Source organism: Gekko japonicus, unplaced genomic scaffold, assembly GCF_001447785.1.
Source record: "Gekko japonicus isolate JY-2015 unplaced genomic scaffold, Gekko_japonicus_V1.1 scaffold21, whole genome shotgun sequence".
Classification (NCBI taxonomy): Eukaryota; Metazoa; Chordata; class Lepidosauria; order Squamata; family Gekkonidae; genus Gekko; species Gekko japonicus.
Window position 1 is genome coordinate 585,308 of NW_015173122.1, and position 12,335 is coordinate 597,642.

Genomic DNA, 12,335 nt, shown 5'->3' on the forward strand with positions numbered 1-12,335 from the left:
GTACTGAAAAGGCCAGCAGGTGGCATGAGAGAAATGCTTGCTCAAGATGTCCTTTATGTATCCTAGCCTGCAGTAGAGCCCTATCAGTGGCAGAGTTCAGCCATGAAGAATGATAAATGTACAATCTGTAATGGAAGCGATATGATTGCAAGAGGGACTTTGCACAATTACTTGCATATCAATTGTTGTATTACAAAAGGAAAAGAGCAAATGTTGTCACACACAGTGTGTACACGGGAGATATGTTCGTTTGTTCCACAGATCCAGAGGCAATTTCTCAGCTTGAGAAAAGGAACTGAGCGAAAGGCATGCTAACGACTGGGCGTGTTAATGCAGAAAAAAATGTATATGCTGTGTGAAGGCAAAAGGGGCCTGACCTCCCTTCAACAGGCCAGAAGAATTGCATTCTTGCATTCCAGGCAAGGAACGAGCAGGGATGGTCTGCAATTGCCTTCCTCTGCATAGCAGCCCCAATCTTCCTCGGTGGTCTCCCATCCAAGTATTAACCGCTGCCAACCCTGCTTATTTTCCCAGCTCTGACAAGCTCACACTAAGCTGGGCTAGTCAGGCTACTTCAATGGGCAAAGCACGAGATAAACCAAACGCCTTCAACATGGTGATGTGTGTGGGCCCATGAAAATGGCCACTCCAAGTGGAAATAAATACACACTAAGCTATATCAGTGGCTGCAAAGGGGTATGGTAGCGCACCTACACAGAGAGAAAGGTTAAGTGCCGGAAGATTTGTGAACATATGTAGCCATGGCCGGCAACAGATTTCAGAGGAAAAAAACACTTGTGACCAATGTTCCCTCTAAGCCATGGAGTCTTGTGAGCAAAAAACCTACTTGGTGAGCTACCAGCATTGAAGTTGTGAGCGAGCGATTTGGCTACTGCATGAATTTGTTTACTCCGGAGCCATCCTCCCTGAGCTAAGACAAAAATGTGTGAGCCGGAGGCTAAAATACTGTGAGTTACCTCACACTAACTCGGCTTAGAGGGAACACTGCTGTGACCGAACAGACAATAGAGGCTAAAACATGGGAAATTAAATGGCAAGTTATCTAACTGAGCGGAGCTGCGGTGGCTCAAGTGGTTAAGACACTGAACTGCAGGCTGTGGAAGGTCAGTAGTTCAGCAGTTTGAGACCCGGGTGCCGCATGATGGACTGAGCTCCCATCTCGAGTTCCAGCTCCTGCCAACCTAGCAGTTCGAAAGCAAGAAATTGCAAATAGATAAATAGGTACCACTTCGGTAGGAAGGTAACAGCGTTCCGTGCGCCTTGGTGTTTAGTCATGCCGGCCACATGACCAAGGAAACGTCTTCGGACAGCGCTGGCTCTTCGGCTTTGAAACGGAGATGAGCACCGCAACCCTAGAGTCGGATTCAACTGGCTTTCGAGCAAGGGAACCTTTACCTTTACCTTTATCTAACTGAGCAAGGGACAGAGCACCAGGCTACAGTGCTCTACACCCCTGAGAAAGATGGCCTAGCAAAAAGAAAGAATAGCTCCCTTACAGATGTCAAATGTGTGCTCCATAATGCAGTGCAATCTGACAAATAAGAGAATCAATGATGACAGCTGTTTTTGCCATCAAGTTACAGCCGATTTATGGCAACCCCATAGGGTTGTCAAGGCAAGAGACCAACAGAGGTAGTTTGCCCTTGCCTGCCTCTGCATAGCAACCCTGGGCTTCCTTGATGGTCTCCCATCCAAGTACCAACCAGGGCTGACCCTGCTTAGCTTCTGAGATCTGATGATTCTGGGCTCGCCTGAAGTATCCAAGTCAGGGCGTTACAACAGCTACCTACCGGTCAAACAGACAGCGTACCAAAGGCAGAAGTACTATGCCATTTGAACTGTGGATATGAACCCAGTCTGCAGCAGCTCGGTTAGAGGAAAAGGCTGCACTTGTGTTCCAAAGGGAAATGGACCAGGCTGGGCTTCAGAGTTAAAGAAGGCTTATTCACTGGATATCCACAGGGAGGCAAAGGCTATGGAATCCTAGATGTCCAGACAGGTGTAGTCAAGATACGCGACATGGTCTATCTTGATGAAAGTGGGAGGTCAAGCACAACAGAAGCACTGCGGGCTGAAGAAGCTACACCCACAAGAGAAAGGCGAAACCAAATGGCAAACTGAAACGGATCTAAGGATGCTAACGGATACGCTTGTGATGCCTGTTCAACCAGACCAAATAAAGGGGGTAAAGCCCAGAAGTTTCCTCTCTTGCCAGTACTGAAGCTACAGCAAAGCCTTCTGCATGAGAAGACGTAGCAAAAAGGCTATAGGAGAAGCTGAATGGTAGAGAAAAGCTCCAGAAGAAGAGATTGGATCTCTAATCTAAACCAGTGTTGTGTAGTGGTTAGAGTGTTGCACTACTGTCCAGAAGACTCAGGTCTGAATCCCCACTCTGACCTGGAAGCTCACTGTGTGACCTCGGGCCTCTCACACACTCTCAGCTTAGCCTACCTCTCAAGGATAAAATGAAGGAGAGGAGAATGACGTAAGCTGCTTTGGATCCCAACTGGGGAGAAAGGTAGGTAAAGGTTCCCTTGCTCAAAAGCCAGTCGAGTCCGACTCTAGGGTTGCGGTGCTCATCTCCGTTTCAAAGCCGAAGAGCCAGCGCTGTCCGAAGATGTTTCCGTGGTCATGTGGCCAGCATGACTAAACACCAAGGTGCACGGAACGCTGTCACCTTCCCACCGAAACGGTACCTATTTATCTACTTGCAATGTCTTGCTTTCGAACTGCTAGGTTGGCAGGAGCTGGAACTAGAGACGGGAGCTCACTCCATCATGCGGCACCCGGGTCTCGAACTGCTGAACTACCGACCTTCCACAGACTGCAGTTCTGCGTCTTAACCACTTGAGCCACGTAAGCTGCTTTGGGTCCCAACTGGGGAGAAAGGTAGGTAAGGTTCCCTTGCTCAAAAGCCAGTCGAGTCCGACTCTAGGGTTGCGGTGCTCATCTCTGTTTCAAAGCCGAAGAGCCAGCGCTGTCTGAAGACGTTTCCGTGGTCATGTGGCCGGCATGACTAAACACCAAGGTGCACGGAACGCTGTCATCTTCCCACCGAAACGGTACCTATTTATCTACTTGCAATGTCTTGCTTTCGAACTGCTAGGTTGGCAGGAGCTGGAACTAGAGACGGGAGCTCACTCCATCATGCGGCACCCGGGTCTCGAACTGCTGAACTACCGACCTTCCACAGACTGCAGTTCTGTGTCTTAACCACTTGAGCCACGACAGCTCCGGGGAGAAAGGTAAGGTAACAGGGCTCTTTTTGTAGAAAAAGCCCAGCAGGAACTCATTAGCATAATAGGCCACACCCAACAGCAGAAACCCATTAGCATATTAGGCCACACCCTGACAGCACACCCAGGGCTTTTTGTAGGAGGAGCTCCTTTGCATGTTAGGCCACACACCCCTAATGTAGCCAATCCTAATGAGTTTCTGCTGTTGGGTGTGGCCTATTATGCTAATGAGTTCCTGCTGGGTGTGGCCAACTTGGGAGCCAGCCGGAACTCCGTTTCTGTGCGTTGCTGCCCAAAAATAGCCCTGGGTATACATAAAGTAAGTATGATTCAGGTGGGGCAGACATGTTGGTCTGAAGCAGCAGAACAAAGTTCGAGTCCAGTGGCACCTTTAAGACCAACAAAGTTTTATTCAAGGCATGAGCTTTCGTGTGCATGCACACTTCCTCAGATACACTGAAATGAAATGGAAGTCCATCCATATAGGCAGAGGGTGGGCAGTAAATCAGCATGCAACATAATGAAGATATTTATCAGATTCAGGAATAGAAAGCCTAGTTTATATGGTTACCATTTAACATAATGAAGATGTTTTAACAGATGCAAAGACCAAACAAGAATGACAAGCTAAGTCTACGTGGTTACCATTTGTTTGGATTCAATTCCAGGGGGAAACACAGAAGCAAATAAATATGTCAAAATTGGAGACTGATGTGTAAATGTATCCTTTTCAATTGTGAAATGCTAAGAGTAATTAACTGAGACCTTGTTGTTATGCTCCATTCATCTCCTCTCAAAGCCCGGAGGTAACTAACAGCATCCTTTTCTTCGAGGTGGGGTGATTGATTGTGCCGTTGTTATGCCTCCTCTGTCACCAGACTTTTGCCATGTAGACTGAGCTTGTCATTCTTGTTTGGTCTTTGCATCTGTTAAAACATCTTCATTATGTTAAATGGTAACCATATAAACTAAGCTTTTTATTCCTGAATCTGATAAACATCTTCATGTTGCATGCTAATTTAATGCCCACCCTCTGCCTATATGAATGGATTGGTAAATTCCATGTCATTGTATCTGAGGAAGTGTGCGTGCACACAAAAGCTCATGCATTGAATAAAAATTTGTTGGTTTTAAAGGTGCCACTTGACAAACTTTATATATAAACTATATTACATGAAGCAAGTATGTAGTCATTGTTTCCATCTTGTTTCAGGTCGCTCATTTCCATAGGAGTACTTACGCTTTGGCTTCTTTCAGACAGACGTAGTCTAAACGTTCTAGAGTTTTGCATTTCTGGGCGAGAAGGCAAATGCAAAACTCTAGAACTTCTAGGCTATGTTGGTCTGAAAGAAGCCAAAGCATAAGTAAAAAGGTAAAGGTAAAGGTTCCCTTGTTCGAAAGCCAGTCGAATCCGACTCTAGGGTTGCAGTGCTCATCTCCGTTTCAAAGCCAAAGAGCCAGCGCTGTCCGAAGACGTTTACGTGGTCATGTGGCCGGCATGACTAAACACCAAGGCGCACGGAACGCTGTTGCCTTCCCACCGAAGTGGTACCTATTTATCTACTTGCAATTTCTTGCTTTCGAACTGCTAGGTTGGCTGGAGCTGGAACTAGAGACGGGAGCTCACTCCGTCATGCGGCACACTCAGGTCTCGAACTGCTGAACTACTGACCTTCCACAGCCTGCAGTTCAGCGTCTTAACCACTTGAGCCACCGCAGCGCCTAAAGTGTAAGTACTCCCATGGAAATGAGCTACCTGACACAAGGTGGAAACAATGAGCTTCTACCAGACAACAAATAATACATAAAACCAATCAGGAAACTCTTGTATGTAAGCGCACAGCCCGTTATTGTGGCAGTGGGTAGGAATATTGGGCAGGAAAGCCATTTGGCAAACAAAAGTGGCTGAAATGCAGTCAAAAGGCTGAGGAGACACCTGGAAGGGACTGCACACCAGCAAGTGATGATCCCAGACTAATGGGACTGATGGATTATGCAGACTGGGCCAGAGACAACTACAGACAGGAAATCTACCAATGGACACTTACTCCTCTATGACAGCAAGTCACAGCTGCCAACACTAAGAAGCAAGCTTGTGGAAGCTGTTGCTTCTACTGAAAATTTATCAGCCACAGAAACATGTCAGCAACTTGTAGGGCTACACTGTCTGTTAGCCAGAATCCATACAATTACTTGAAGACAATTAAGGATGCATAAAACTCAGTGACTCAGAAGGTCAACTGGAGAACCAAACGTACGGATGTAAACTATCATCTACTAAGGCCCCAGTCACACGGAGGCACGAATGTCAGACGGATTTTCGGGGTGCGATCACACTACAACATCTGGGAAGCGTAGCACACCCGTGGCCAACCCATGGCATCCCGCTGAAGATGCGCAGTAAAAAAGTACCTCGGAAAGTGCACTAGTATCCGGAAAACGCGGGGCAGGTGTAAGCGCATGCGCACAAACATGTAACTGAAACTAGTGCTGCTCCGCGGAACTGTGCATGCGCACAAATGCGAAATGCTTGCCGCGCCGCTTCTTTGCCACGCTCAATCATCACCATGTGATTGCCAGCTAACAACCTAAGCGCAAAGACTCAGGGGGACCGTGTGATCGGGCTACCGCGCTTTATTTTGCTCCGGGGCGAACAGCCACGCCTCCCCCCGGCATTATCTGGCCCGTGTGACCAGGGCCTAAGACAAGGTATTTCCCATTTTAGATGGCATGGGAGACCCTGCAAAGTTTCCAGGCCTGCTTTAAAAAGTAGTGGGTTTGAGAGGGCTGCTGCATTAACTGTATGCCAGTAAGACATTAAGAACAACAAAAGATGTGGCAGATGGCAAAGCTTGGCAAATCCCAGATCCTGGGTCACCACGGCACCTTGAAATATGATTGTGGCACCCAGCGTTTTCAACAATGATTGTATCGTAGCATCTCTCAGCGGCCCTGATCACACTGGGGGAAATAGGCGCAGCCAAAGTGCAGCTGTTTTGAGCCGCACCAAAAGAGAAGCACAGCGGCGGGATCAGACAGATCCCCCCAGCCGCCGCGCAGTTCCTCCCCAGCACGATCAGATGCCGGGGGGAAGCCACAGACCGCAGAGCGAGGCGAGCCCGCTGCACATGTGTGTGCATGCGCAGTTCAGCAGGACCTCGCATACTGCGGGAGAGACAGGCGGCCGGCGATCACACGTCTGCCCCTGCAGCGGATTTTTCGGTAAGTACTAGTGTTTCGTAGGGGTTTTTTATTGATCCGCATCTTCAGCCAAAAGAGATGGATCGGGGACGGGTGCGCGCCGCTTCCCAGATGTTGCGGTGGGATCGCGCCTGCTTGATGCGCCCCCGATCCGTCCCTCTTGCGGATCAGAGTCTCCCGTGTGACCGGGGCCAGCGATTCTCTGGGGAAGCAAAGAAGCTGGATATGACCACTTCTTCCACTGGTGAAAAGGGGAAGAAAGACCCTGCTTGTCCACCAAAATGGCTGCGTTTCGGATCTGCATGGACAAAAGGCATCTGGAACAGGGGCTGTAGAAAGAAGATAAATTGGATTGGTTGAAAGTGAGTGAAAAAAACCGGACTGGACCCAACCTAAAAGCTTATTTATAATTTTGCATCAGAATGTGTTGTTGTATGGCATAACAATAAATGCAAGTGAAGTTCTTGCTTCACTTCACAGAGAGCCAGTTTGGTGTAGTGGTTAAGTGTGCGGACCCTAATCTGGGAGAACCGGGTTTGATTCCCCACTCCTCCACTTGCGCCTGCTGATGTGACCTTGGGTCAGTCACAAGCTCTGGCACAGCTGTCCTTGAAAGAGCAGTTTGTGTCAGAGTTCTCTCAGCCCCACCCACCTCACAGGGTGTCTGTTGTGGGGAGGGGAAGGGAAAGGAGTCGCTCTGAGACTCCAAGTGAAGGGCGGGGTAAAAATCCAATCTCTTCTTCTCTTCTTCTTCTTCTCTTCTTGTCATTGTCTATTCACATAACTTTACACCATTCAGAAGCAATGGTTGAATTCATTTCTTAATTGGTTGCTTCCTGTACTGGATCTGATGCTCAATTAAATCCAGCTTATTAAAGCAATAATAATAAAGCAATAATAAACTGGAGAGGTTACGCTTTTTGTTGTGGTGATGACAATCAAGCGTAGCCCCTATACTTATTTATATACTACTCTTTTGTTATATTTTTAATAGAATTATGAGAAACTGCAGTCAGGTTTTGTGGTGGCAATAATGAGAAAAAAATAAATCATCAAAATGTAAAACCCTGAAGGATGAAAAAAAAATGAGACTGCCGCCTACATTTTTTGGCTGGCTGCTAGAGCCAAAGAAAATCTGCCAAGGCTTGGCAGGTGGTATAAGCACACAGCCCGGGATTTAAAAGGCAGTAAAGCAACTCAGCATAAAACCAACAATCAGGCCTCCAGGCAGGCCAAGCAAAGGCAGAAACGGGCACCAGAGAGGGAGTGGCTTCCCCTCCCAGGAAAGAGAGCGCCAGCATGGCATACTGGATAGAGTGGCAGACTAGGATCCTGGAAGACCTGGATTTGAATCCTTCTACCATGGAAGCTTGTTGGGTCACCTTGGGTTGCCAGGCCCCACCTTGCCACTGGCAGGAGATTTGGGGGGGAGCTGCGGTGGCTCAAGTGGTTAAGACGCTGAACTGCAGGCTATGGAAGGTCAGTAGTTCAGCAGTTCGAGACCCGGGTGCCGCAAGATGGAGTGAGCTCCTGTCTCTAGTTCCAGCTCCTGCTAACTTAGCAGTTCGAAAGCAAGAAATTGCAAGTAGATAAATAGGGACCGCTTCGGTGGGGAGGTCACAGTGATCCGTGCGCCTTGGTGTTTAGTCATGCCGGCCACATGACCACGGAAATGTCTTCAGACAGCGCTGGCTCTTCAGCTTTGAAACGGAGATGAGCACCGCAACCCTAGAGTCGGATTCGACTGGCTTTCGAGCAAGGGAACCTTTACCTTTACCTTTAATGTTGCCAGATCCAGGCTGGGAAATTCCTGAAGATTTGGGGATGGAGCCTGGGGAGGACAGGTACCTCAGTGGGGCACAATGCCATAGAATCCACCCCTCCAAAGCAGCCATTTTCTCTGAGGGAAATGATCTCTGGAGTCTGGAGATGAGGTATAATTCTGGGGGATCCCCAGGTCTTAGAGATTTGGGGATGGAGCCTGGGGAGGACAGGGACCTCAGTGGGGTACAGTTCCATAAGAAACCACCCCTCCAAAGCAGCCATTTTCTCCAAATGATCTCTGGAGTCTGGAGATGAGCTGCAATTCTGGGTGATCCCAGGTCCCACCTGGAGGCTGGCCTCCCTACCTAGGGCCTGTCACAAACTCTCAGCCTAGCCTACCTCACGGGATTGTTGTTGTGAGAAAATGGAAGAGGGGAGAACAATGTTCTAAGCTGCACTGAGTCCCAGCTGGGGAGAAAAGCCAGAGACAAATAAAGGCCGTCCTCCATAAAATGTATCAAACTGCAGGCAAGGGAGGGGGAGGGATAATGAAACACAGGCGATCCCTAGTATAAAAGGGCCCATGGAAATTATTTATCCCAGGAATGTACATGACTTTCCCTTTTAGAAAGACTTTCCCTTTTAGAAGCTTACTCAGGATAGTGGAAGCCAAAGTCGATTGTGAAGAGCTACCAGAGGATCCATCTAAATTGGGGTGAGTGAGCAACAATGAAGCAAAACGAAGTTCAGCGCTGGTAAGTGTAAAGTGATCCACCCTGGAACAAAAAATCCTAACTTTAAATACATTCTGGTGGGTTCTGAAGTACCTGAGACCAAGGCTGAAAGAGATCTTGGAGGTTACAGTAGAGGCAGCTCAATAGAAATGTGACGGAGGCAAACTCCAAGCTGGGGATGACTAGGAAAGGGATTGAGGATAAAACAGCCAAATATTGTGATGTCGCTGCACAGAGAAATGGTGTGCCTGCATGTGGAATACAGTGTGTACAGCTCTAGTTGCGGTATCTCAAAAACGATACTTCAGAGCTGGAACAAGGTTTTCTCAAAGGCTGGTTTCTGTGAGAAAAAGCTGGAGGAACTGGGAAGGCCTTGGCCTCTATGTTTTGTTTGCTGGCCCTCCGGAGCGACTGATTAGCCACTGTGCAAAACAGGATGTCGGACTGGATGGACCACTGGTCTGATCCAGCAGGGCTCTTTGTGTGTTCGTTATGCATTACCCGCAATGAACAGTCAACGCTTAAGCCACATAAGCCAATGAATGCGGCCAACACTGTGACTAAGCACTTTATCTTATTGTAGTGCTTTACTGAATGAAACTGGCAAGGGAACAAAGACTCGAGAGGTGCACTAAAGCATCGTTCTGACGGCACCGTCTGACCACTGAAACAGTTTCCCCCGCGTGAAGAACTGCTTAGGTGAAAAAATGTCCACTATTTATCAGCTCCAGTGGACGCTAGCAAAGGAAGGTCACTCCAAGTGTTACCCAAGTTTAGAAGAAGAAGAAGAAGAGATTGGATTTATACCCCGCCCTTCACTACCCAAAGGAGTCTCAGAGCGGCTTACAAGGTCCTTTCCCTTCCCCTCCCCACAACAGACACCCTGTGAGGTGGGTGGGGCTGAGAGAACTCTGACACAAACTGCTCTTTTTCAAGGACAGCTGTGCCAGAGCTTGTGACTCACCCTTGTGACTTGTGACTTTAGAGATGTGAAGGCCCGGAAAAAAAATGGAAAAATTTGGAAAAAAAATGTTTTTTTCCTGAAGCCTTTTTGTTTTTTCCCAAAAAATTGGAAAAATTGAAAAAAGAAAAGAAATGATTATGGAATGTTTTATTTTAACATGATGAATAAAATATTGTACGACCAGGTGTTCAAATATTTTCCAAATCATTTCTAATATATATATATATGCAGGGGTCATTTCGTAGAAAAAGAGCTAGGGGGACTCATTAGCATAACTCATTAGCATATGCCACACCCCCTGGCATCACCGGAAGTGTGTCCTCCCCACAGCCGGCGGCGACCTCCAGCGGGCACCAGCAGGGAGCTCCAGGCCCCGCCCTCCCGCACCTCACCCGGGGGGATGGCGTCCCCCCGCGTCCCCCCCCGCATTTCTTCCTTTAGGAGGTGCGATTGTCAGAAGAAAATAAAAAAGTTTCAGTTTTGTTTTTGCATGTGGGTGGGTATTCTGTAATAATTGTTTGGATACACTATATTTTTAATATGCTAGTTGTGATAATTTCATGCCAAGTAAATATTTCCATAGTCATATTTTATGTTCCTAAAGTAACAGAATGACTTTCAAACTAGAAAAGACAAAAGAAACGCGAATGTAGCATTTTTTTCAATTTTTCCGAAAATTTCCGTTTTTTCCTGGGAAAAAACGGGTTTTTTTCCAAGCTTCAAAATTTCCGGAAATTTTACATCTCTACCCAAGTTCTTCAAACACTTGGAAGGAACCGCTGGTCTTTCTAGTGTAGCCATGTGTCTTCTCCCTTCTTGGAGAACAATCTTCTGACTTTTTCACAGTTTTATAAGGCTGCTGAACTGGTGACTTTACTGAAGCTCTCCAGTGACCGCAGCTCAGGCTATCTCACAAACACACATTCCACTGCAGACTTTGGTTGTGGGAACGAAGGTCATAAGAACATAAGAGAAGCCATGTTGGATCAGGCCAATGGCCCATCCAGTCCAACACTCTGGGTCACACACAGTGGCTAAAACCAGGTGCCATCAGGAGGTCCACCAGTGGGGCCAGACTCCAAAAGCCTTCCCACTGTTGCCCCCCAAGCACCAAGAATACAGAGCATCACTGCCACAGACACAGTGTTCCATCTATACTTTACGGCTCATAGCCACAGATGGACCTCTGCTCCAAATCGCCAGATCCACTTTTTACGTTGAACTGCTGCATAGACAAAAGTTACTCCAAGCTTCGCAGTCCACGGGGGATCTACTGAGAGCATCATGGAAGGGCATGAAACCACCTCCTCCTCAATCATGCTAAAGATTGGTAACTTTAGTGGTCAACATTGGTAAACCATGAACGTAATATATACACTTAAGAGATGTCAAGGGCTGGAAAAAATCAGGAATTTTTTTTCAACGTTTCTGATGGAAAAACCAAAATTTTAGGATCACGGGGGGGAGTCAATATAATATTTTCTGTTTGGAAATGAGTTAAATGCTTTTTAAGACAGTGTTTTACTCATAGAATTGGAGTCTGAAAAATTTTATGTGAGACAAACTATATAATGATTCATTCCATTTTAAACCCACTTTCTTCCATCATTCCTACATCATTTTACCTCCTCTCCATTCTATCCTCTCAACAGCCCTATGTGTCAAACTCGGGCCCTCGTTTGCCATGGGTTTTGTATGTTCTATCTCCACTGCCTATAACCACACCGTTTAGATTCTGAAATTGGGGCACTGGGGGGGGGGCAGATGGTGAGAGTGTGTGCATGTGAGAAACTGCTTCACTTAGCCGCTTTGCAACTGTTTTCTTATGGGGCCTTGGATGCCTGTCTCTGCTAGCCAGCCTGTTGTAGATAATGTAACTGTAGGTTTGCAGGTGGGGGATGAGGGCTAACAGAGCGCGCTAGGTTTAGGCAGGCTGAATGAATGGATTGATTCAGTTCTGGAGTCAGTTCTGACACAAGATGGTCTTAGCGTGATACATCCTCATCTCTTAATAAACAAATCACTGCCAAGAGAGTGTTGTTGAGAGTAAGTTTGTTCAAGAGTCTGACATAGTGTCAGAACTCCTTCATTACCTTGACCTATCGCACCACTGCCATGATGAGCGAAGAAGGCGAGGACACTGGGACCGGGACCGGGACGCACCGGCCCATGAACCACTCGTCCCAATGGACAAGGGGAAACCCCGAGGCAAGGGGATGAGACTGAAGGAGCAGCAATCTGTACCAATGAGATGGGATGATCCTGACTGGCTGGTAAACCCCGGACAAAGAACTTGGTGAAATCGGTCGGGGGCCGACTGGAGAGAGGTCTCGAGATAATTCCACAACGACCCTGAGCGCCTGCGGGTGGCCGGGTTGCTAGCCAAAGAAACTGATATCAAGCTGGTCCAGCAGG